At 35.4% G+C, this 23,457-nt stretch overlaps 1 long non-coding RNA gene across 1 annotated transcript; it reads left to right on the plus strand.

The window, feature by feature from the left end:
- On the plus strand, positions 1 to 22,959 carry LOC144369809 (uncharacterized). Its single transcript, XR_013429589.1, has 4 exons — positions 1 to 90; positions 18,173 to 18,346; positions 19,406 to 19,630; positions 22,155 to 22,959. It is a non-coding gene; the product is annotated as an uncharacterized LOC144369809 (long non-coding RNA).
- The last annotated feature ends 498 nt before the right edge of the window (positions 22,960 to 23,457 follow it).

Below are 23,457 nucleotides of genomic sequence, written 5' to 3' on the forward strand. Positions count from 1 at the left end.
GCTAAGCTTACGTTGCTGATTTTCATTTTGGTTACAGGGCTTTGGTCTTCAAGGCTACCACAGAGGTAAGGGGAGCAAGATGTAAATAAGGTAAGTCAAAATGCAGTAAAGCACAATATTATTACCAATATTCAGCCAAGTTTTCTTTAGTTAATACTCCCTAGTTTTTGGATGCTTTGAATAATTTCTAGATATCAGGATAACTGATTAAAGATGTTTTACCAATGTTCTTATTAATTTCTTTTAGGAAGAGAATTTTTGAAGATTCCTACTCACAAGTTTCAGGAGTTCTTACTAATATTACTCATCTCAAGGTCTGTAAACCTTACTCTTGGTGTTGAAATATTAAATGCTTCCCCCTGAGATCAGTAAATGTGGCAAAGATACTCAGTTTTACCAAAGATATTGACATTATGTTGGAAATCTTATCTGACTTTTCATTGTATAAAAATAATAACATACGGGTCAGAGTTAGATAGATGTATGTTTAAAGAAAGAGCAGACACAGTTCTCATTTTCAATAAGATCACCATAAACAGTAAATTAGCAAATACTGAATAGTTGTTCCTAAGGGAAATATAGGGTTAGGTTCCTGAATGCCTCTGTTTACATTATTTTAATGAGCTATCAGTATATAGATTGTGTTATGTATATGTCCATCTAAATGAACATCGTCGATTCTTCTATATTGCAAGAGCAAGATATAAATAAGCAAGATGTAAAAACTTATCTGGCACATTTTTTTTTCTGCAAGGTACATCACATTTTTTCTTGCACTTAGGGACATTAAATAGCACATTAGCACTAGGTGTGAGGATTTCTTTCAATATCAATATTGCCTGAAAAAAAACCAGAAAAATGCAAAAAAAAAAAGTTAAGCGACGTACAAAGTACATTAAAAGGACTCTTTTTTTGTGGTATGAGAGTTAAATCAATAAGAAAAAGTGTCATCTTGTTTGACCTCAATTAGAAACATATATGTGAGTGACTTAAAGTATTTGTCACCCTATTCTTACTTGCAAATGACCATAGGAGTATAATGATCACTGATTTTGGTATTACAAATAAATCCTCTCTTGAGTAGGTGAATCCAATGAATCTATGAATAATGAGAATTGACTGTGCACATTCAAATTCATATTAAGTATATCAATTGATAAGTAACATTAGGAAGATCATAATATTTAGATATATTTTTATTCATGAAGATCAGTTCTCCAAATAGCCCCAAATAATAACTAGAAAATATTTTTAAAAACATAATATTTTCAGTGTCATCAAAAAAATATCAAACACCTTTAAAAAAATCTAATGGTAGAGTTTTAAGACCTCTTAATAGAAAATATAAAACCTGATTATATTAATAAATTGGAAGAACCCACAGTTTTAAAAGTTGAATCTCCATCATTGATGTTTACATTCAATGCAATTATGCTATCACAATACAAAACTTAAGCAACTTAATTTTTTGGAAAATGATGAGCTCTTTTCAAAGAAAGATTGCAATATACAAGGCAAAAAATAATCAAGATTAAATTAAATGCTAACCTAGATAAAGGGTTTGTGGTACAAGATAGCTAGCTTTGTTACAAGGCAAAAATATTTAATATGGTGTGAAATTAGCAGGAAGTTAGATGTTAAAACAGTAGTGTGGGATAAAGAGTTCAGACTCATATTTATATCTGATTTGTGAGAAAGTGATGCCACAGGACTGAGAGAATAATTCTGTTAATATTCAGTACTTCCCTTTATTAAATACCACCTTAAATGAAGTAAAAATTACAAGCAGCAGAGTGGGAAAATATATACTTGCAGTAGATATTTTCAAAAACATTTTTGTATCCATAGTATATAATTTTTATATATAATTATTTTTGAAAATTTGTGAAAAGATAATAAATTGATAATAAGAAAACTCATTCTTATTTTGTATTGTCAACACACATAAAGAGGAATAAAGGATTTAAATATGGAATTGACTAAAGACTAAATCTGAATGGCCAACGATTGTTTTTTAAGAAGGTATTAATCATAATTAGAAATGAACATAAAGTAAATTAATCTATAATGACATGTTATCCTATACTCACTGCAGTGGTACAATTTAAAAGACCAACAGCTGGTGAGGATGTGGAACAACTAGATATGTAACATATTTCTGGAGAAAGCGCAAACTTTCTCCAGAAGACAGCCTATTCTTATTTCCAGCAACATTTCTGAAATTTGTTAGTAATTATCTACTAATGTAAATAAACACCTATTTAATGAAATGTCATTTTATTCCTAGGTACCTTCCCTTTATGCCCTCTTCTTTCTAGACTTCCAGTGTTCTCTTCTAAACACTCGAACAAAAGTGTATCCTCTAGTTCAGCATATCTGGCTAATGGCCAGCAAGGAAGTGCCTATGAAGGAGAAACTAAAGATGTTTGCTGAATCTATTTTGGAAAATCCCTCTCAACTTCTAATGTTACAATTTGAGATGACCACTTTGATTTTTAGCATTATTATCAATGAATTGGATGAATATTACTATCACTTTGCTCAAACATTTAATGAGAGGATTAATATGAGAACATGCAAGGGTATGCAAGTTTGAAACACTATAATTTTTGGTGTAATTTATTATTATTATTATTATTATTATTATTATTATTATTATTATTATTATTATATTTGTTCTATAATTAGTTATACATGACATGACAGTAGAATGCACTCATCATATATAATGGAGTATAATTTCTTATTCTTCTAGTTATACATGATATAGAATCCTACTGGTCATGCTGCCGTATATGTATGTAGAATAATAATGTGTGATTCATTCTATTGTTCTTTCTGCTCTCCCCTTCCTTCACTCCCCTCTACCTAAATAAACTCTATTCTTCCCTAGCCCCTGTGCCCATTGTGAATTAGCATCCACATCTCAGAGAAAACATTTGGCCTTTGCTTTTTGGGGGGATTAGCTTATTTTGCTTAGCATGATATTCTCCAGCTCTATCCATTTACAGGCAAATGCCATAATTTTATTTTTATTTAAGTCTGAGTAATATTTCATTATATAATATATATGTAATATATATATATGTGTGTGTGTGTGTGTGTGTGTGTGTGTTTGTGTGTATTTTGTTGAAGGGCACCTAGGTTGGTTCCATAGTTTAGCTATTCTGAATTGAGCTACTATAAACATTGTTGTGCTGTGCTGGTCTAGTATGCTAATTTTAAGTCCTTTGGGTATAAACCATTTGTCATTCATGCAAACAAATCAGTAGCAGTGAGAGAAGCTCAACTACAAAATGGTAGAATCCAACAGAAACCATGAAAGGGAACATCCCCTCAATATAAATGTAACGCTGAGCCTTCATGGTGGATTCAGTTAAACACAATGTCTTATTCCTTTAGTTAGTCTGGTTGGATTGGGGAGACAGCTTATTCTCTTTCCTCATTTTAAAACTGTCTTCAGGGTAGAAATATAGGTTGTTTTTTACATAACTTTCTTCATTCGTTTTATGGTTTGTTGCATTGATTTTGGTTCACTTCAATTTCAGAGGTTTCCTCTTTCCCTGATTTTTCACTTACTCTTTCATGGTAGAATGTTTCTAATGATTTCTGTCCTCCAATGTATCTAATAAACTTGAGTGAGAAACAAACAAGAAGAACAAAAACTCTATTTTACTACTAAGGAATTCATATGGTTCATTCTTCCGCTAGTAAAGGGTGAGCTAATGTTTAATGGACCAGTTTCCTGCAAGACTGATCAATTCTTATCTTCCATGATGACAATCGCTAAGGTGAGCTTTATTCTATTGAAATGGCAGAAGTTAAAGAACGTAAAAGCCTCAAAATGAGGACTTACAGTGTTCCATGTGGAGAATGAACTATTCTATTGGACAATGTATGTAGGTTCCTGATATCCCTTGGCTCAGATTCATTTTGGGTTCAGAATTCCATATCATAACTACAAGGACTGGTCCTCTTCTTCTTTTATTCAAAATGTGAGGCAGTAGTGATAAAAAGGGAGTGGAAGGAGAGAAATATTGGAGAGTGACAAATAAAAACTTCTTAATTAGATCATATATATATATATATATATATATATATATATATATTTAAAGTTGGTGACAGACCTTTATTTATTTATTTTATTTATTATATGTGGTGTTGAGAATCGAACCCAGTGCCAGGCAAGTGCGCTACTACTGAGCCACATCCCTAGCCCCAAGACTATGTTAAGTTTTAACAATAAAACTAATGTTTTTAGGAAGTATTCACTTGTAATGACCTATTTTAAAAAATTCTTTCTGGCAAAACCTCTTCAAATTCTTAGAGGATGCACTATTATTCAGAAAAATATTACCATTTAGAGGGAAAAACACTTGAAACAAAACAAACCTGTTTAAGACATCAAAAAATAAAAATACAAACACAGCAAAAATAGTTATATTCTGTTTTCATAAATTATTTTTAAATCCCTCATCTCAAATTTTTTAATAAATGTAGTTCATTTTTTATGTGAGTGGAGCTGAATTTTTTTTTGCTTTTTATATATTCCCCAAAGAAGTAGATAAAGAAGGCACTTACATATTTGAAGTTCAGTGGTCCTCCCAAATTTTCTAACCTCAATATGAGAATCACTTAACATTCATGTACTTATCTCTTCAGGAGACAGCCACAGGGTATAGAACAGAATAGACAACAAATATATATTGATTTTAATTGGAAAGTTTTTAATTGGGTCAATCTGAATGCAGAGTAACTGATCCACGATGAGCAGAAAATTGGTGGATTTCTAGATATGGCATATTGGTCAAATTTGTAAATATTTGAAAATAATTTTGGTTCTCAATGAAGAAGAGATTGTTATTAATTATTTTCTGGGCTAACTAAACTCCAAAAGCAACCAGAGTGGTTGTGAAGATGTGAGAAATAATTCTCCCTCCATCGAAAGTCTTGGAACTCCTGTGTGTGGTTTTGCTTTTATCTTTTTAACCATGTTTTTTAAAAGACACTTTCTATTTTATTAAAAGGAACCATCATTTGTAATTATGGAAATTCTGTCTTCTCTCATTCTCCTAAAATCCAACTCACATATTTTTTGCATACTCTATTGAACAATTATAATTATAAATTAAAATGGGGTATTAAAATGAAATGCTTTATCTTTGAAGGAGGCATATGGGGTACCTGGATGATGTGCTAAACTTTTGCGTGAACAGAAACATTTATATCTATGCTGTGCTTTGGCTGGTCACTGCTGAGAGTTTACATAGTGAGTAAACTTGGGATAAGTAGGATCTTACTGTATATAATCTAATCTGCTGGGAATTAAAGTCTTGGTCACTATAAATGAAACCATTACCCTTCCAAACTTGCCTGTATTATTAAAAGCCCCAAATGATCTTTTCTAACAATATTGTAATTTTATGTTTTGTTAGGAATTTTCACCCAATATTGACTGAAAAGATCAATAGGCTATCTCGGCATGTTATGCTGTTCATTTATTTACTGTTGCCACTGATGCAATACAATTGAATTACAGTATTTCATCAGTGCATACTATCCTGGACTTAATTTACTTACATTGTCATTCCTAACAATATCTAGTAGGTCTTGTGAAATTTACAAAGACAGTTCCCTAACAAGCAAGAGGTGAGAGTCGCTGGACAAAGAAGGAAGAAAACGGGGTTGTGAAGTATGTGGCCGAAACACATGGCCTTGATCCAATGGGTCATCCATTCCCAGTGGAAATATTATTTTGTCAAAATCTATATTAGATTATAATTCAAATAATGTAGGATATATTTGAAGTACTTCTCAAAATAGAAGTGATATTACCATTTTGGGTATTACAACTGAAGCTCCAAGTCCCCTTAGTGTGTAGTAATTTTTTGGAATGGGGTAGCAGAACTGCACAATATTTATGTGTTGGTATAGATTTACTCATTAATTGATTTATGCTTTAGACCACTAACTCAACAAATATTCATCTAATACCTTCCATGCACCTTACAATATGTTTAGTGCTAAGGTTAAACTCAAATCTTGTGGCTAGAAAAGTGGACATTATCTGCTGCAATCCAGTAACAGTAGAAAGTGAGTTTAATAAAGGAAAAATAATATTTGCCAAAGATGGTCATCATTGTAACAAGTTTGTAAGATTTTAAGAAAGGAATGGAATATCCCAGAAGAAAATGCGGGGTGTGGGGGCGATATATTTCAGGAAGAGGAAACTGAATGTACAAATATCACGTGTGTGTAAGAGAGAGAGAGAGAGAGAGAGAGAGAGAGAGAGAGAGAGAGAGAGAGAGAAAGAGACAGAGAGACAAAGGCAGAGGGATCTCCACATGTGGGGTCTTGTTAGAACCTGGTATATAGTAGATACTTAATGAAATGTCGCATTGTTTTGATTGTGTGATACAGGGCATGAAAAGCAACAAAAGAACCCAGCAGTCTTGCTGATGGGCACTTTGGTCTATTTGATTGCTTTTCATGTTAAAAGGGTGATTAAAATTATTCTTTTCTAATTCATATTAACATAATGATAAAGTCAACAAGACTTGGAAAAGCATTATTTAATTCAAGTTAACTGTCTATAAAAATATCTATAGAATTATATTCATATCCATTCTCCCTCTCCTCTCTTCTCCTACTCTTTTAATCTTATGTGGATAAAATCAAAATCTTTGACATTGTCTTGGCATATATAAAAAGCGTCATGATGTGTTTGTAAAACCCTAAAACAACCTTCCATCTTTTACTGCACATGATTAGGATAAATCAAAGACTCTATAATTTTGTGAGATAAATTAACATAATTGATGTCTGTTATGGTTTGGATGGGGGATGTCCCCCAAAAGCTAATGTGTGAGACAATGCAAGATGGTTCAGAGGATAAATGATTGGATCATGAGAGCCTTAACTCAGTGAATCTGTCCTTGATGGGATTAAGTAAGTGGTGGCTAGAGGCAGGTGGGGTGTGGCTGGAGGTTGTGGTTAATTTGGGGCATGGTCATGGGGTATATATTTTGTATCTGTAGCTGGAGTCTCTCTCTCTGCTGCCTGACCACCATGATGTGAGCTGATTCCCTCTGCCACTGCCAAGATGTTCAGCTCAACTCAAGCCCCAAGGAATAGAGCCGGCCTTCTCTGGGATAAGATCTCTGAAACCATGGGCACTCAAATAAACTTCTCCTCCCCTACAGTTGTGCTGGTCAGTCCTTTAGTCACAGCAGTAAAAAAGCTGACTCAAACAACATCTAAACAAATTTCAAAAATATTTCTTCTCTTGCCATTTATTGAAGAACTTAAATTCCATTTCAGTGTCTCAGTCCCAAATTCCCAAATACTACTGTGACTCTACTCTGATCTCACCTGGGTGCTTTCTTACCACCCTCTCAGGCTTTGGCCAGAGTTAGCATTGTTTCTTTCTTTTTGCTTCCTGTAAATGTTCTGCATGCCTCCCCACCATCCTAAGGGACCCTAAGCCTGTGCATACTCACAGTTATACCCAAATCCACTTTCATCTCTAGTTCTTTCTCCATACAGCCTTGGTGCCAGAGTTTATTATTTGGATCATTCTCCTGCCAGTTACCTCAATACATTTGTCCTCTCACCTTTCCATCACACCAACTCTGTAAATCTGTAGCTCTGGTTAATGTAATCTTTCCCCATTCTTTGTCAGTTCCTTAGAACTGCTGGAGAAAAATACACATGGATGATGATGGATGCCCCTGTAAATTCAATATCTGTAACCTTAGCTAGAAACCTCCAGTTTCTGATTTTTAAAAATGCCTTCAAGTGATTTCCTTTCTCTTATTTCCTTCTTCCTTTGAAAAGAGTGATAGATTTTATTTAGTCATCTGTGTTCCTTGATAAAACTTTTGGAGTTAAATATTAATTCTTTCCTTTGGACTTTTTATATGTATATCAGAAAAAAAAAGTCTTAGCATTCTGTGCTACATTGCTATGCTGAGCATTACCCAAAGGTGTCTGTGGGACTCAGCTCCTAGTCTGTTGCCTGTCAATACTCTTAACCAGTTTTCCCATGGGAAAAGTCTTGCTCCAGGGATTGGATCATGGGATGTGGTTCCTTTGTCTCTTTTTGTAATAGCTCTTAGGTCTTAGAGTTCTTCCCTGATCAATAAGGAAAACATGCCTGCCACTTAAATCTTCCCTTGTTTTCGAAAAAGAATTTCAGTTGAGGAATAGAAACAAACATTAGGACATCCTTTTTGAACATCTGAAAAATAAATTATCAACCTTCATTTTCTTGGCTGATGAAACATCCAGCCCTTGTTAGTTGAACTTTGGGATGTATTTCAAAGTTTAGGAGAATCTGAAAAATTCCAAACTTAACTGATGTGGCTTTTTGCCAAGGCTTCAGAATCATCACACTTGAATTAAACATGAGCTTTTCTGGTAGAGCACTCTGGGGAATGGCTGAAGTTTCAAGAGAGCTCAACATATCTCATTGGTAGAGAGAGGGAAGAGTCACCCCAGAAATTTTAATGTGTTGCCACCTTCAAACAACACGCTAGTAAATCGATTTCCTTATTTCTTTTTCAAGCCATGTCTCACTGATAATCACCTGCAGTGACCCAGATGTGGGAAGCAATTTCAAGAAAACCTACCTTGGTCCCTGCCTTTCCAGTGCCATTTCCTTCCATCTTGCTTAGTTCTATTCATCTGTGTGCTCAACAAGCTCTTTGTTCCCTGCACTTATATTTACATTTTATCTTTCAGAAAATTTATTCAAATTTAATGCATTTTTATTTTTGAAATCCTTTCACTGATCACTATTATACTTCTCCACAAACAAGTAAACAAATGAATAGTATCTCAATTTACTTTAGAAAGAGATGATGTTACGTAACCATAGGTTTCTAGTTTTAAAAAAGATGTGTCTTCCAATAAAAAAAAATTAAAAACCCCAAAAATCTAGCTGAATTGTTTTATTATTACAATTAGGTACAAATTGGTCAAAATAATATAAATATTATTATATTTTGATGTTACTATTTCACTATAAAAATTAAAACATCCTTAGAACTAATCTCTTAATGGCATCAAAAACTCTTAAAAAATTTCAAAAGACTCTTAATTATAACTTTTCCAGTTTATTTATCTAATTATGATTATTAATTATTTCTATAATGTGTCAGAATTCACCATTCAGTGTCTTTCAGTTTTAGTTTTCATTGGCTATATACAATAAACCTTGTTCACATAAATACGTGGCTGGAGATGGAAAAAAATTGTTATGTAAATATCTTTCAGTTCTTTGACTCCCTTCTTAATTATAAACCAAAAAGGAAAAGGATAGAAAACACATGGTTATCAAGCAAATTTATTTTGAAGAATCTGTACTTCAATAACTTAATTTTATTGAAAGCAAAATATTAGAAACTTGATTTGTAAAAGGATTTGTTAGACATCAGAGTTATTCCCTATCTCAGCCGCAAATCATCACTTGGAATCATCCCACTCTTCGGTGCCTTGGTGGTAGGTTCTGATAACTTCGCCTTAGTAAGATGATATGCCTTAGTTGGTCTTTTTGTTTTGAAGATAAGATTGGCCATCGTGAGAAGACAAGAAGAAAAGGAAACCTGAGATGAAGATCAGTTTGGGGACAGATGACATATGAAGGACTGAGGATGCGTAAATCAATATTTTAATCACTCCCAAGTTTGCATATCCTTAGTTAAACACCATCTTTGAGAAATAGAGAAACCTTAGCAGCAAATCTGTTGTATATATTCTATTCTAGTCTCACTCTATAATTCACTTCATTATTCTGCGTTGTAACATCCTCACGTTTTTGTCTTCATATGTAGCACATAGGACAGGTTTAATCATTATTTGTAGAATAAATGCAATGAAAGAGTGAAAAAAGAAAAGACCAAGACAGTAAACTAATTGGGGTTATTTTATCCATTGTACCTTACTTAAATAAAAAGTCGCTTCTGGATAAAAGGACATACACAAATTATCTAACATCATTATAACAGTTTACTACTTCACTTGCTGAGAGCATCAAATAAGATTAAAGCCCATTAAGTCCCAAGTTTCAATTCTGTGAACATAATAAATATTTAAATATTATTTAAAGTTGCAATAAATGGTTATAGTTGCTGTTCATCTTAAGTTTTTAATGTGTGTTCTGTACCTGAGATGGTGGGACAAAATGATCTAAAAAGAGGGTGAAGAAATCCTACAAAGGGAAATAAGGTGAGGGACAAATATGGCCGAATATATCATTGAAAATTAAACTCTTTCTGCAGTTAAGTGAACTGGCTGAGGAATTTCTAGCTATCCTTGGATAATGGAGTTAGATATACAGTGGAAACTTTGAATTCATTATTTTTAGAAATGTAGCAGAAAGATAGAAGTCTCAATTAAAAGGTAGAAATGATACTTATGCCCAAATTGCACACAGCTTCATATCTAAAATTGCAAATTCATTGCAATGAAATCCATCTTTTTCCCTGCCTGAGATCATTCTTTTCAAGGTGAGCTCATTCTCTTACAGCTCCAAGGCTGATCTCTTTGGCTGTTAAGGTCCTGGTTGGCTTTCCATTGCAGTAGAATCAAGTAGAGGACCTTGTAAAATGAATGTTCCTCTGCTGCTCTGAAGATAAGCGCTTGGCTGACCCCACAAGAGCAATGCTGACTGTGAAGTTCACCTTCCTTCCATGTCCTAATGTTGAAAGAAGACTGAAATGGTGAATAATTCATCTCACAGAGATAAGAAATGTGGCCTTGTTGGGAAGGGCTTCGTGATGCTATCACTATTCTCTGCATAGAAAGCTATCAAGGGCTTTTACTTTAAGTCTATTCCACTTAGGAAGCAAACAAAAGAAACTAACAGAAGTCAAAGTGCAAAGGTTAGATTGGAGTAACCAGGATCATTTTTTTAAAGACTGATATTATTTCATTTGGGATATTGATTACAATCCAAATGCAAGGTTCTTGATGTGGAATTTCTTTATATCCATCATTTTGAAAGCTTGCTAAAGTATTTTGATTTATTGTAGACCAGGGAAAGTTACCATCAATAATGCCTTTTCATCAAAGCACTCTGGCCTCCTTTGTACCTGAAATTTTGTGGTCTTAGTCCCCCAAATTTCTTCAATGTCCCTTCTTGTCATTCAAGGGTGTATATGCCTTCTACCTATAATAAAAGAAAGAGAAAGGGAAAATTAAAAAAATATATACCAGAAATGTATTATTATAAATTGAAACTATTTTAAAATATTAACCTTGAGCACTTGGTTTTTATCAATCAATGTCTCCAGAGAGCATATTTGGAACAGAAAAATGAGGGAAGACAGATAAAAACAGAGAAGTAACTTTGTTATCAGGATGAATCTACACTAGTTGGGGTTCTGATTAAAATATGGTTACCTTTTCCAAGAACATTAATATTTAATACAAGTCAAAGTAGTAAATTAAATGAAGGAAATTTTTCAGATATTTAAACATTTGCATCCAAATAGGAGCACTACTTATGTTTCAGAAGTGTTTTATGGTACACCTAAAAATAACTAGTCCTTTTTACCACTAATTTGTAAGGCTGGCCTTCTCTGCATCATTCATTCACTCGTCCATCCATCCATTCACTCATCCTTCCATTAATCCATCATCCATCCATCTATCCATCCCCCATCCGTCCCTCTTTTCATTTATTCAAGCAACAGATGTTTATTCTGGGTCCAGTATGTGCAAAGTGCCATGCAGATACCAAGGGAACAGCTCTAATAAGACAAGCTCCCTGCCCAAACACTAGAGAGATAAGCAAACAGTTGAAATTAAAAAATATTGTGCTATAATAGAAATATAACATAGTAGCACTGTGACATCTGGGATGGTCTGGACAGTCTGAATATGCCAGAACAAGTTTTACTAAAGATGCTACCTTGTGTATTGGTGATAAAATGAAGGTGGGAATTTAGGACAATAAGGAGAAATGTATCATAGGAAGCGCACATATTTCATCTTTCCCAGGATGGGCTAGTCAGGAATCACTTATCTATATGGATTATATATGTTGTGCAAAGAGTTGAAATTTATATTCTAGGGGATGGTAAGCCATGATAATAATGGACTGAACTCCCCCTAATTCTTGCAGGCCACTCTTGTTACTCCATCTACAGGTCCTTCTATCCTGTATACAGAGTCCTGTTGCCTTCCTTTAAGCATCCCTGTGTTCTCTTGAGCTGACAATCCTTATGCTTTGGGTGTGTTCAAGTTCATTCATTCTCCCTATTGGTATGCTCACCATTAGAAGAGAAGGGGCACATGGTGGTAGGAGAGAATGTTTCCCTGAGTGATGAGAGAATGCTGCAGACCTAAAAACAACACTGTGCAGGAAATGGAGGGGAAGAAAGCACAGGAAAAGACAAAATGAGGAAGGGACTTTAAGCCTGGATATTTCACAATTTTGAAGAACCTACTTGGTTCTAATAACTTTTCCTTCCTTTGTGTCTCTCCTGAATCTGGATCCTTCTCTTAATTTTTAAAGCAAATTTTAGAAAGAGAAACATTGGCCCAGATTAATGGAGAATCCCTTAGGCTGAGGTACTCTGAATTCTCTTATAAATACCCTTAGTCTACATCTTTACTTTTATCTACAGGTGTTTGTTTTTACCTTCACAAACTAATCTTTAAATAGTTTTATCTCATGTTTTCCATGCTTAAGTGTCACTCAGGCACATGATGGCTCAGGAATGGTCTTGGTCCCAGTGCTGTGGGACCTGCCATGCCACCCTTGCTGCCACAGGCCCACTAAAAAATGGAGCTTCTGCTCACCTGCCAACCCTTCAGTTGTCATCAGATTCTTGGAGCCACCATCCCTGTAAAAAATTTTATGATTGTGCTATTTTTCCTTAATGTATATTGGAGTATTACCCACATAAATTGAACAATGGTATGGCTAAAAATAACTAATTATTATAGCTCACTATAATGTTGTTTCAATTTCCTTTTTAAGTATGCAGCTCAATGGATTTCTGAGAATCTTTTCACCTGTGTAACTGTGTAACCAGGACTGATATCAAAATATTGAAGATTTCCAGTACACTAGAAATCTGCTTCAAAACTTCTTGAAAGCTATTTCATTCCTCATCTCCTTTGTATTAGATTGTTGTCCTTGTTTCTGATTTTTATGTAAGTGATATTTCATGTATGCATTTGTTCATGTTCAGTTTATTTTTATTGGCATTATCTGGGAGATTCAACTTTGTAAAGTTGTATGTATCAATTTTTAGTAAATTTTAATTGCTGAGTACTTTATAAAGATAAGAAATTGATTTAGCTCATGGTTCTGGTGGTTCAAGATCATGGTGAGAGCATTGGCTTCTAATGAAAGCCACATGGTGGGAGAGCATTTGTCAATTTCTCCTTTTAGTTCTGGGAATTTTCTGCTTTCAATATTTTGAGTAGAGTTGTGTTTCTATTTAGAATGTAGAAACCGTCAAAGAAAATCATTCCCATCCTAATAATGAGTAATAATCAACTATACTATTAAATTATAAATTTTCTTTAGCCTATCAGAGTATTGAGGTGCTAAGTTTGCCTAAGGTTGGCAGAAGATGATGCTAAGCACAGCCTCCAAGGAGAGTTGGAACATGAGATCTGCCTCATGTTGGTAGACTATAGAAGAGCTGTCTCTCTCAGGCTGCCAAAAACTAGGTAAGAATCACCTAAATATTTAAAAGATCTTCACCAGACAAGTGTGGCTTAGCAAGTTGGTGTCTATTTGCTGTGGAAATCCACACTTGCTGGAAGATCTTTCCCAGGGGCCTCTATCAGGTGCTCAAGAGCAAGCTTGAGGCTGATCCTGTGATAGAGCCAGCCCAGTGATGTGATGGTACAGGAACTGTTGGAAGGTCCACTGGTGGGACAGGCATGAAATTCCTGTGGCTTTCCCTACCCTTTCTTTCTATGAAGCTAAAGGTTTAGGCCTGTGGGGGAGGGACAGAAAAGCCACTCTCCCAGGAGTTACAGACAAGGAGCATTACCTCTTGTGGACAAATAAGAGAAAGCTCTCCAGCTCAGAGGCAGAGACTAGAATCTTCTTTGGACGAGGTCCACCTTGGTGATAGTTGTGCTCCTCTTGGGAAAGGGGTGAGGAGCCAGGTAGGGAGCAACATGAAAGACTCAAGAAGGTTCAAGGTAGCCTGAATGCCACAGAGAGGTGGGGCAGGCATTCTAGAAAAACATTCTGTTCTGTTAACTGGTGCACAGGCCCTCCCCAAACTCAGCCTGGACCAGAGCTCCCTGATTTGATCAGAAACCAGAAGGCATGAAGACAGGGGCAGTCAGACAGCTTACTCAGGCATCCAGTTAAGTCACATGATGGGAAGGTATTTTCATGATGAATCCAGTGTGTATATTCAGAGATTATATGTCCAAAGAGAGAAACACTATAATGCTGTTTTGCTTTCTCTCTTCTTCTGCTTAGTCTCCTCCTATTCCTCCACCCGCTCCTCTTTTCCCTGTTCTTCTTCCTCTTCTCTTTAGAAAATGCCAGCCCCTGTGTTCTTCCTCTCTGAAGTCCTCTACTTTACCTATAGCCTCTACCTTCTTTTTGCATCATGGAGGATGGTCTTCTGCCACAATTCTGTTGTCTTTGAGCTGTGTCTTATACTTGCTTCTCAAAGACAAGAATTGGGGCTGGGGTTGTGGCTCAGTGGCAGAGCATTTGCTTCACACGTATGAGGCGTTGGGTTCGATCAGCACCACATAAAAGCAAATAAAATAAAGATATTGTTTAAAAAAAAGACACGGATTGCATACCATTTAACTTTGAAGAACTTTCTATAGTAACTGGTACACATTGGTGTCATATATCATCTATTTATCTTAATCTATGGATGAATAAGCAAATATGGAATTTGGGGGAAGTTTCTTTAAATTTTCTAGTTTCACTTTTGCAAATGAGAAATACTAACAACCCTCTCTCTTTAATATCCTAGCTATTAATAGCTCTCATATTCCCGTGGGTCTTCCTCCCAGTGTCTAGAGTCCTGATTTTATGTCCTGAGGTTATTCAAGCATTCCTGATTGCTCCTTGTGAATCCTGAGAGGTTCTAAAGTGGTTACTGTACTAATTTGGATTCCCCATGCCCTTGGCAACCCATAGACAAAGGCACGTTTTTTCCTGTTTCTCTTCAATTGTGATTGTATCATTGGAGCCAACAGAACACTTAGAAGGTAATAGAGAGAAGGGGAGGGTGGGTGAGTGCTCAGGTGCAACTGTCAAGGTATGTGATTTGAGATAATGAAGTGAAAAAAATAGGCAATTAGAAATGAATCTTTTCCAGTTTCTGCAGTAAACATTGATCAGGTTCTCATCTTCTTTTTATGAGAGGCCTGTCTCAAAGAGTTAGTTAGGATCAAAACATTTCCAGGCTAGAACAGAAGTGAGCTGCTGGGCAGAGTGGGGTGAGGGTGGTAATCTGAGAGCCACAGGTCCTGGAGGGCTGTACTCCTCCCTCAGGTCTAAGGAAGGAGCACTGCCATGATCATGTTCTAGCTAGGCTCTTGGTACTGAAGTGGACAAATGCATATTACCTCAGGATGCTTCTAAGTCAGGTCATGAGGATCTCCCCTTCATATGAAGCCAGGTAGACAGAATCTGATTTACCTGGGAGCTTCCACAAAAGTGGGTCCTGCTGCCGTATTTCATTATAAGTGAGTTAGGTATGAAGTATTGAGCTGCCTAAAGGAAAGAGTCAGTGCTTCCTGGATTAAAACAACAGCAACAGCAACAACACTAACAATTACACACACACACACACACAGAAACCTCACTAACCATCAACTATAAAAGCATGTGGCACTCCTTTCTCACATGTAGCACAGGTATCCAATCTCAAATTTCACATCTAAAAAGAGTTGTTCAGCCAGCTTTATATTCAAGTGTTATAAACTATAACTAAAAAAGAGAGTAGGATGACCAATATATGTAAATAGTAGATAAATAATGTCACATCACAAAATGCTATTTTCCTGAAAGGGTCTCTATACCTAAAAGTATTGTCCCAGGAGTACTTTATCAGAACAGGCATTGTTCCTAGGCATGTGAAGGTAGATACATTTGAGACAGGCACACAAATAGATGTGAATATGTGTACTTACGTCTGTGTTTTTCTTTTCTTTCTGGGTTAAACATGTCTAGTGTTCACCTTAATCCAATCCAGTTGGATTTCCAAGGGGAAAAAAAATGACATGTTCTTCTTGGGCTGGGGTTTGGCTTAGCTGTAGAGCGCTCGCCTAGCACTTGCAAGGTCCTGTGTTCAATCCTCAGAACCACATGAAAATAAATAAATAAATAAAAGCTATTGTGTCCAACTACAACTAAAAAAAATAAATATTAAAAAAGACATGTTCTTAAAAATAAACACCTTATTAAAAATAAAATTTATTAAAAATATTTATGAATTTTATTTCATTCCCTACTTACTCTATAGATCCTTTACTCTGCTTGGATATTTCTGAGAAGTGCAAGAAGGATCATGCATTGGTTTCTAATTATTGTCTTGATTTTTTTACAAAGTTCAAGTTGCCATTACCTCACCTCTTTTAGGAGACCAACAACAGAAGCGTGAAGTGAAAGCCTAGAATTCTGCTGGTGACTGTGCTCTGCTGTGCATGACTGACCTTTCCCTTTGAGATAAAACATCCATATGATTATTCTTCCTGAGTTTTAATGTTTCACTTTGTACCAAACTGTTGCATTCTCCAGAAATCCTCTGCTAATAAACTTCCACAGGATTGAGTTTTGTCACCTGATCTTAACCCTCCACAATCCTTCTCTGTTTTTGTATTTGAGACTGCAGCTGGCTCAATAGGTAATTCTAAAATATACTCTCCATGGGTGTTCTACAAATAGAATGATAAAAAGTCCTCAATCAACTTCCCCTTCCCCCAAACAAGAATTTTGTATTTTTCGGGTCTCCATTCTGCACAGCATTATTTTTAATTTTTTATTTTTTTTTAGCTGTAGATAGACACAATATCTTTATTTTTATTTATTTATTTTTATGTGGTGCTGAGGATCAAACCCAGTGCTTCACTCACGAGGCAAGCACTCCACCATTGAGCAACAAACTCAGCCCTGCAACAGCATTATTTTATCACATAAAAATATATTAACAATAACATTTATTTGTTTTTTTCTTTTTGTGTTTGACTTTGAATATCTGTGGTTCTTTTCAACATTCAAAGTCTTTGAGCCTGTTACCTGTGTATGAGGCTATACTATTTGAATTAATATTAGCTATCAAACCTTGCTGAATTTTATTGACAGTAATCATTTTTGTTAGTTTTATTTAAATACTTACTGCCCACATTGTCTTCTGGTTCTTAGTGACTTATTAGCTGTGCGATGAAATAATCTGATTCCAAACTAACTATTTTCAATGTTGAAATTTCATATTTCTTGGAAAAGCAGACCAGAATCACTTGTTTGCTTTTTAAAGGTTCTGGAGGATTGAGAAATGTATCATGTGTTATGTACAATGTAAACACAGAAATAAAAGTAATACCTTACTCCCAAAACAGAATAATTTTTAAAAAGTAAAGAAAAAAATTGGCCCTAGATGGATGAATCAGACTGGTGATATTTAAAAAAAAGATTATAATCTCCAAGTAGATGGGAAGAGAACATAGGATATCACCATCAATCACAAAATCACTTTCTCATTCATACACTCCCTGGCTCATTCAATTTAGTGTAAACTTTTTTATGAGTACTTAAGTTAGAAAACAAATATTCAAGGAAGAAGAAAGAAAACAAGAAAAGGAAAATAGGAGAAAAAGAAAAATATTGGGATGGGAAAAAACATTGGTTGATGGGTCTTTGTTGATTTTGTTACTATTTTAAATCAACTACTTTGTGCCTGACACGATTCTTTGTGTTTTGAAGCCACTAGAATATTTAATAAAAATAACTCCATCAGATTTCTATTATAGTCATAAGGAATGGGATGCCTTAGAAGTTTCTTAATTGTAATATGGCAGAATCAGGAATTTAACTCTTTGAGCTACTGTTGGTCAGAAATGTCCCCTTTCTCCTACCAATGTCAAACCTAGGCAATAAACAAAAATTACATTTTCTTGCAACTGAGATTTATTCTTTTTAAGTTGTTGTTGCTACTCACTATTGAAGGTAACCTGAGGGCAGCTGACATCTGCGGATTGTTGTAGAAGAGGATGAAGAGCAATAGGAAAATAAGAGAGATACATTCTGCTACCCCTCCGTTTTGGACCCAAATTAGCTCTGAGATGCCCTCTTCTCCTTGCAATATCTTTCTGCCTGTAGATCTCCCTGGAACTGTAGTTGGTGAGTACTCCCTTCTCCAGCCAACTCATGAACTCATCAGACATACTGAATGTTTAATATGTATCAGAAGGGATACATCTTTATTCCTTCACTAAAAGAATATTTCAGGCAACTCTAGCATCGGAGTAACCCTTCAGTCTGCAGGCCCAGAAGTCATGTAGGAGTGCCTAGAGAAAAAAGAATAAAAATGGAAACACTGAAGACCCAGCTTCACAGCCTTCTTTGGGGGCCGTGTCACTGCAATGTCAACTCTGGATAAAATGATAGGAAGAAGGTTTTCAAATAAAACCACATACATGGTACTCTTGGTTTTCACCTTCTGGTGGTATTTCTTCATGTGTATGGACTTGAGCTACTGAAATTTTAACTGATTTACATGAGGAAGGAAAGAGAAGGCCTTTGGCCTTGAAGGAATCAACTTTGAACTCATGCTTGAGTGACTGAGTAAAGAGCATGCCAGGCACGGTCAGTTACAACAGAGACTCTGCCAGTATGCTGTTTGGTGAATTATATTTTCTTGACATCCCTATATTTCTTATTCTCCTCTTTCTGGGCTTTCCCAGATATATTTCCCTCTTCATGTCAATCATTTTGCTTCTCTTGCTCCCCTTACAGTAACTACCTGTTATTAATTTACTGCCCTTTACAGACTGAATTTCCCATCAGGAAAATGAGAGCAAACTTTAAAAATTATTTACCAAAACAATGGATTTTCCCTAATCAGTTGTGTTTACTGACATAGCATGCCCATGGGTGCACAAGTATATAACATTTAAAGTATTATGTGAAGCACAGCATTTAGACAGAGGCCAGATAGTCATTCTCTCCTCTACTAAATTGGTTTACCAGTTTTCTTTCAAATCGTACCTCCTTGTCTTTTTGCCTGATCCTTCATTCTACATTGCCCTCCTACGTACTTAACTCCATTGATAAAATGCCTAGCCATCCTCAGAGGCCCAGCTCAGAGATCAGTAAATATTTATTGAAAGGATTTGTTGAATGAATAACAATGCTCTCCTCTGAGATGAACTCTTATTTCCCTTCCCTCCATGTTTAAAGATTTCACAATCTACAGAGAGGTTTCATGGAGGGGAGTAAAGAAAAATGGTTCCTGAATGCAATACTGATGGCACTGGAACATCTGTCACTCATTAATCACGCAAGTGATTTCACCTGGCTGTGCCTTCCTTCCCCCATTAAGGATGGCTGCTCATTCTATTCCCCAATCACTGGGAGTCCAGAAGGAACATCTGCCAATTAGAAAAGAATCCGATATGCACACAGGTAATGGGCATTTGGGAATAATCTTCAGAACTATGTCACACGTGAGGTTGAAAAGAGGAGGGAAGAGAAGAACCAGAATCCCCTTGAGATCCTGGGGAACACAGAAAGAGAGTGCGAAATCTGGGAACATCTTGGATGGTGATAAGGAAGATTTAGAAGATATTCCTTCTTTCTATAACCCCTCTGGACAGAAAGGAAAAAAAAATCACACACAAACTGCATCAGTGAAATGGATGAGTTCAATTTTGTATCTCTGGTGATGAATTTAGTCTTTGTCTTTACCCTCTTTTGCATTCAGTCTTATTTAGACAGGAAGCCCGCTGAACCGAGACAGGCATCGCCCACCCACCGTACAGAGCTAAGTGCACTGTCACTGTTGTATAAATCGCCTTCTTCTTCAGGATAATAACAATATAGATCATTCCTCTCTTCCGGGATGGCAGATCTCATGCTCATTTATAACATTTTGGACATCCAATTCAGTTTGCATCTTCATATTTAAATACCTTTGCATTTGTAATAATAATAATCATCATAATAAACTAAAGATGGTTGGCATATTTCACTTTTGAGACAGGGGCCTCAAAAACCCAAGATAGAATTTTCTCTCCTATCTATTTACCCTATATTGAGTATATTATCATGATGGTTTACTGACTGCTTACTCCTTACTTTAGGGAATTGGTGAGTTTTTTTGTTTTTTTTTTTTTGCGTGGTTTTGGGATTAAACCCAGGGCCTCATGCATGTATGGGAAAGTACACTACCCCTAAGCTACAATCTCAGTCTATCTTCTCTACTTTGAAGGGAGTCTCTCTATTCTGCAAATTAAATGCTCATATTCATCATTTTCTGTGTCTTATAATTTTGCATGTACATTAACAGGAATAATAGAGAAGTTTCTTAAATTTGGAGAAAATTTTAAATATTTTGAATCCCCCATAGCACCTCAAAATGGTCTGTTCATATGAATTAGATGAATGTTAAAACTTATGCCAAGGAAGGTAATTTTCTTATATCTCTTTGTGTAAGAATATTCTTGTATAGAATAATTGCTTAGCATTTTTTTCTTTTTCCAAGTAATGTCTGTTTCTTTTCTGAACTATCACAAAAATTTTGAATCATCCAGTATTCTAAGCATATTTCTGTGTATTTATGAAGTCAAAACAATCCATTTGAAGTAAGAAGGCCTGTGAATGATGATTTGATATCAAGTCAGCAAATACAACTTCTCATATTATTTTACTGAATTGAAATCATGATTTTAGTAACACATGATGTTTGAACATGAATATACTGAAGTTCCTATCTGGGATAGCCTTGAAAAACAAGTTCCAGACTATTATGTATAAAATGTCTCTCTACCTGAAGACCATTTTGGAGATATGTATACATCATTAAAAAAAAGTAGTTTTGAGAGAGTAAAAACCCATTACTGTGAATTGCATATGCCAACATATGTATGAAATTGATAGGAGAATTGAATTTTTTTTTCCATTTCCTGCATGGCTAACTAAAACTATGGTAAAAACATCTGCACATGTTTACTATTAAAGCATCTTAAATAGATTCAGGAAATTCCAAAATAATTATGCAGTTTTTCTCTATCTGTAACACTAAGAAATAGCATTGATCTTGGGAACTAAATGAATGTATCTTTTCTTAACCTCATCAGAAAAGATGAGATGATTTGAGGCAAATCAGAGAAACTACTGTGCATATCAGTGAAGAGATAAGTTGTGGAGTGTTTTGAGTATAAAGTAGGAATCTGGCTCTGGTTTCAAATTTTCCAGTTTGAATTCTGTCAGGTGGAAAAACAATAACTACTCTCAGTTTACACTCTTCAGTGTATGTTCAACTTCTATGGCAGCTCAGGCACTCACCAGAAAAGGCACAACTGATGATCTGGGCCATCTCTGTATTGTAGTGAAGTTGCTGCTTTATAAAGTGACAACTGTCAGTTTAGATTCTCACAAGGGAGAGTAAAAAGAATTTAATCTTTGTCATTCCAATGTTTCCCTTATTTTATTGTTATTATGAACCATTCTGTGGAAAGGAACAGCATAGTGTCACCACAGGTTCATCAAACTGGAAGTTAAAGGTTAAATGAATTTCTTATACTGAGCTCATGCAGGGAAGGATGCTCACACCTCTCCATGTAGCACACAGATTGATCTGCATTGACTGGACACCTGCCTTTATTTAGCCAGTAAGTGCCTGTGATTAGAATATGGAAAGCCATGTTATTTATTTCTTGAGAATATCAGGAGAAAGTTAACCTTTAAATTAACTGTCTATCTACCTAAAATCTATAGAAAAAAACATATATCAGAGCAAAGAAACATGTAAAAGCCTTAAAATTTTCCATGTATGGCTATTTTTGAGAGATGTTCAAAAAAAAGTATCAATGCTAATATCCTGTCAGGTTGCCTGAAATGTCTATGACTTTAGAAACATGCAGTGATGGAGTGCTATCTCTAGAAAATTATTGAGAGAGTACTTACTATTGTTTCCTATTTCTTCAAGGAAAGAAATTAGGTGAGCTGCTGGAATTCCTGGATCTGGCTAGAGAGAGACTGGGAACTGGAACTATCTTCTGATTTCCAACTTAACTTTCCTTTTTTTTGAATTTTACCAGGAGTCCTACCTTTGGCTTTCAAATTGTTAAAAACTCATATGACTGCTTACAAATGAACACTTTGCATTCCTATTCTTTAAAATTTTAATAAAAATTAAATTTGCAGATGTTTTCAATTATGACAACTAACACATAAATCCCAGAGGAAATGGGATGTAGAAGAGACATCTGGATAATAATGGTGTTAGAAGGAAGGAGTTTGCTTCCAATCTAGATGCAAGGAGAAGAAAAAAGCAAAAAAATTCTTACACTTTCAAGATGGGATGCAAGTGGGGTGCATGTGTTTCTGATCAACACTGAAGAATGAAGAGCTGTGTTTAATTCTTCTAGTTATGTGCGTATTACGGAAATCCATGCAAACTTTAAAGTTCCTTTGAGAAGAGGTTTCAAAAGCATCCATTATACTGTACCAACTCGAGGCAAGAAAATCAGAATGCTGGTTTGGGACAAACTTACAGACAATTGTCAATGATTAAATCCTTTAACCTGTCCTGTTGGTTTATTTCTCAAGAAATCTTGTTCCAATCCCAAACAAGGTATGTTTGTATAAAAAGTAAATTAACTCAGCTTTTCTCAGTCTGATCATAATCCCCAAAGACCAAGTAAGGACCGCCTGAGTGGAAAATCAGTAAGGGACACATCTGGGACACAGTCTTTGATGCATAAGAATCAATTAAAAATAAGCAAATACTACTCTGTGTGAAGCAGTGATTCTAACGTGCTACTCAGTTCAATCTGTTGATGTGCACATGGAAATAAAGTCAGGAGAGGCAAGGCTTCCAGAGCCCAATTCTCACTACTTTAGGGCCTTTTGTGGAGTTAATTACAAGTCTTTGCCTTTTTTGTCCAAGCGAATCACTTAGAACCTCTGAGCTGTATGCAAAATGAAGGGAGTGACCAACTCTATAGTTTGAAGACTTCTGCCCCAATATTAAATAAAGTAGCAGTTCTTTTTAAAGCTATTTTTTAAAGCTAAATATTGACTCTGGGAAGTAGTCATTAAGGAATCCACATGTTATCTCCTGTGAAAGACCCCAGAGGTAACTTTTTGTTGCAAAGACCACTCTCTTTAATATGTTCCTTCAAAAGGCCCGAGGTCTAAGTTGACTTTCGATCCTTGCCACTTCTTTCTCAGACATGATGCAAAACTTGTTTGGTCCATTGTTTTCTGATGGGAAACAGAGACACTTT

Source organism: Ictidomys tridecemlineatus, chromosome 13 (assembly GCF_052094955.1).
Source record: "Ictidomys tridecemlineatus isolate mIctTri1 chromosome 13, mIctTri1.hap1, whole genome shotgun sequence".
Classification (NCBI taxonomy): Eukaryota; Metazoa; Chordata; class Mammalia; order Rodentia; family Sciuridae; genus Ictidomys; species Ictidomys tridecemlineatus.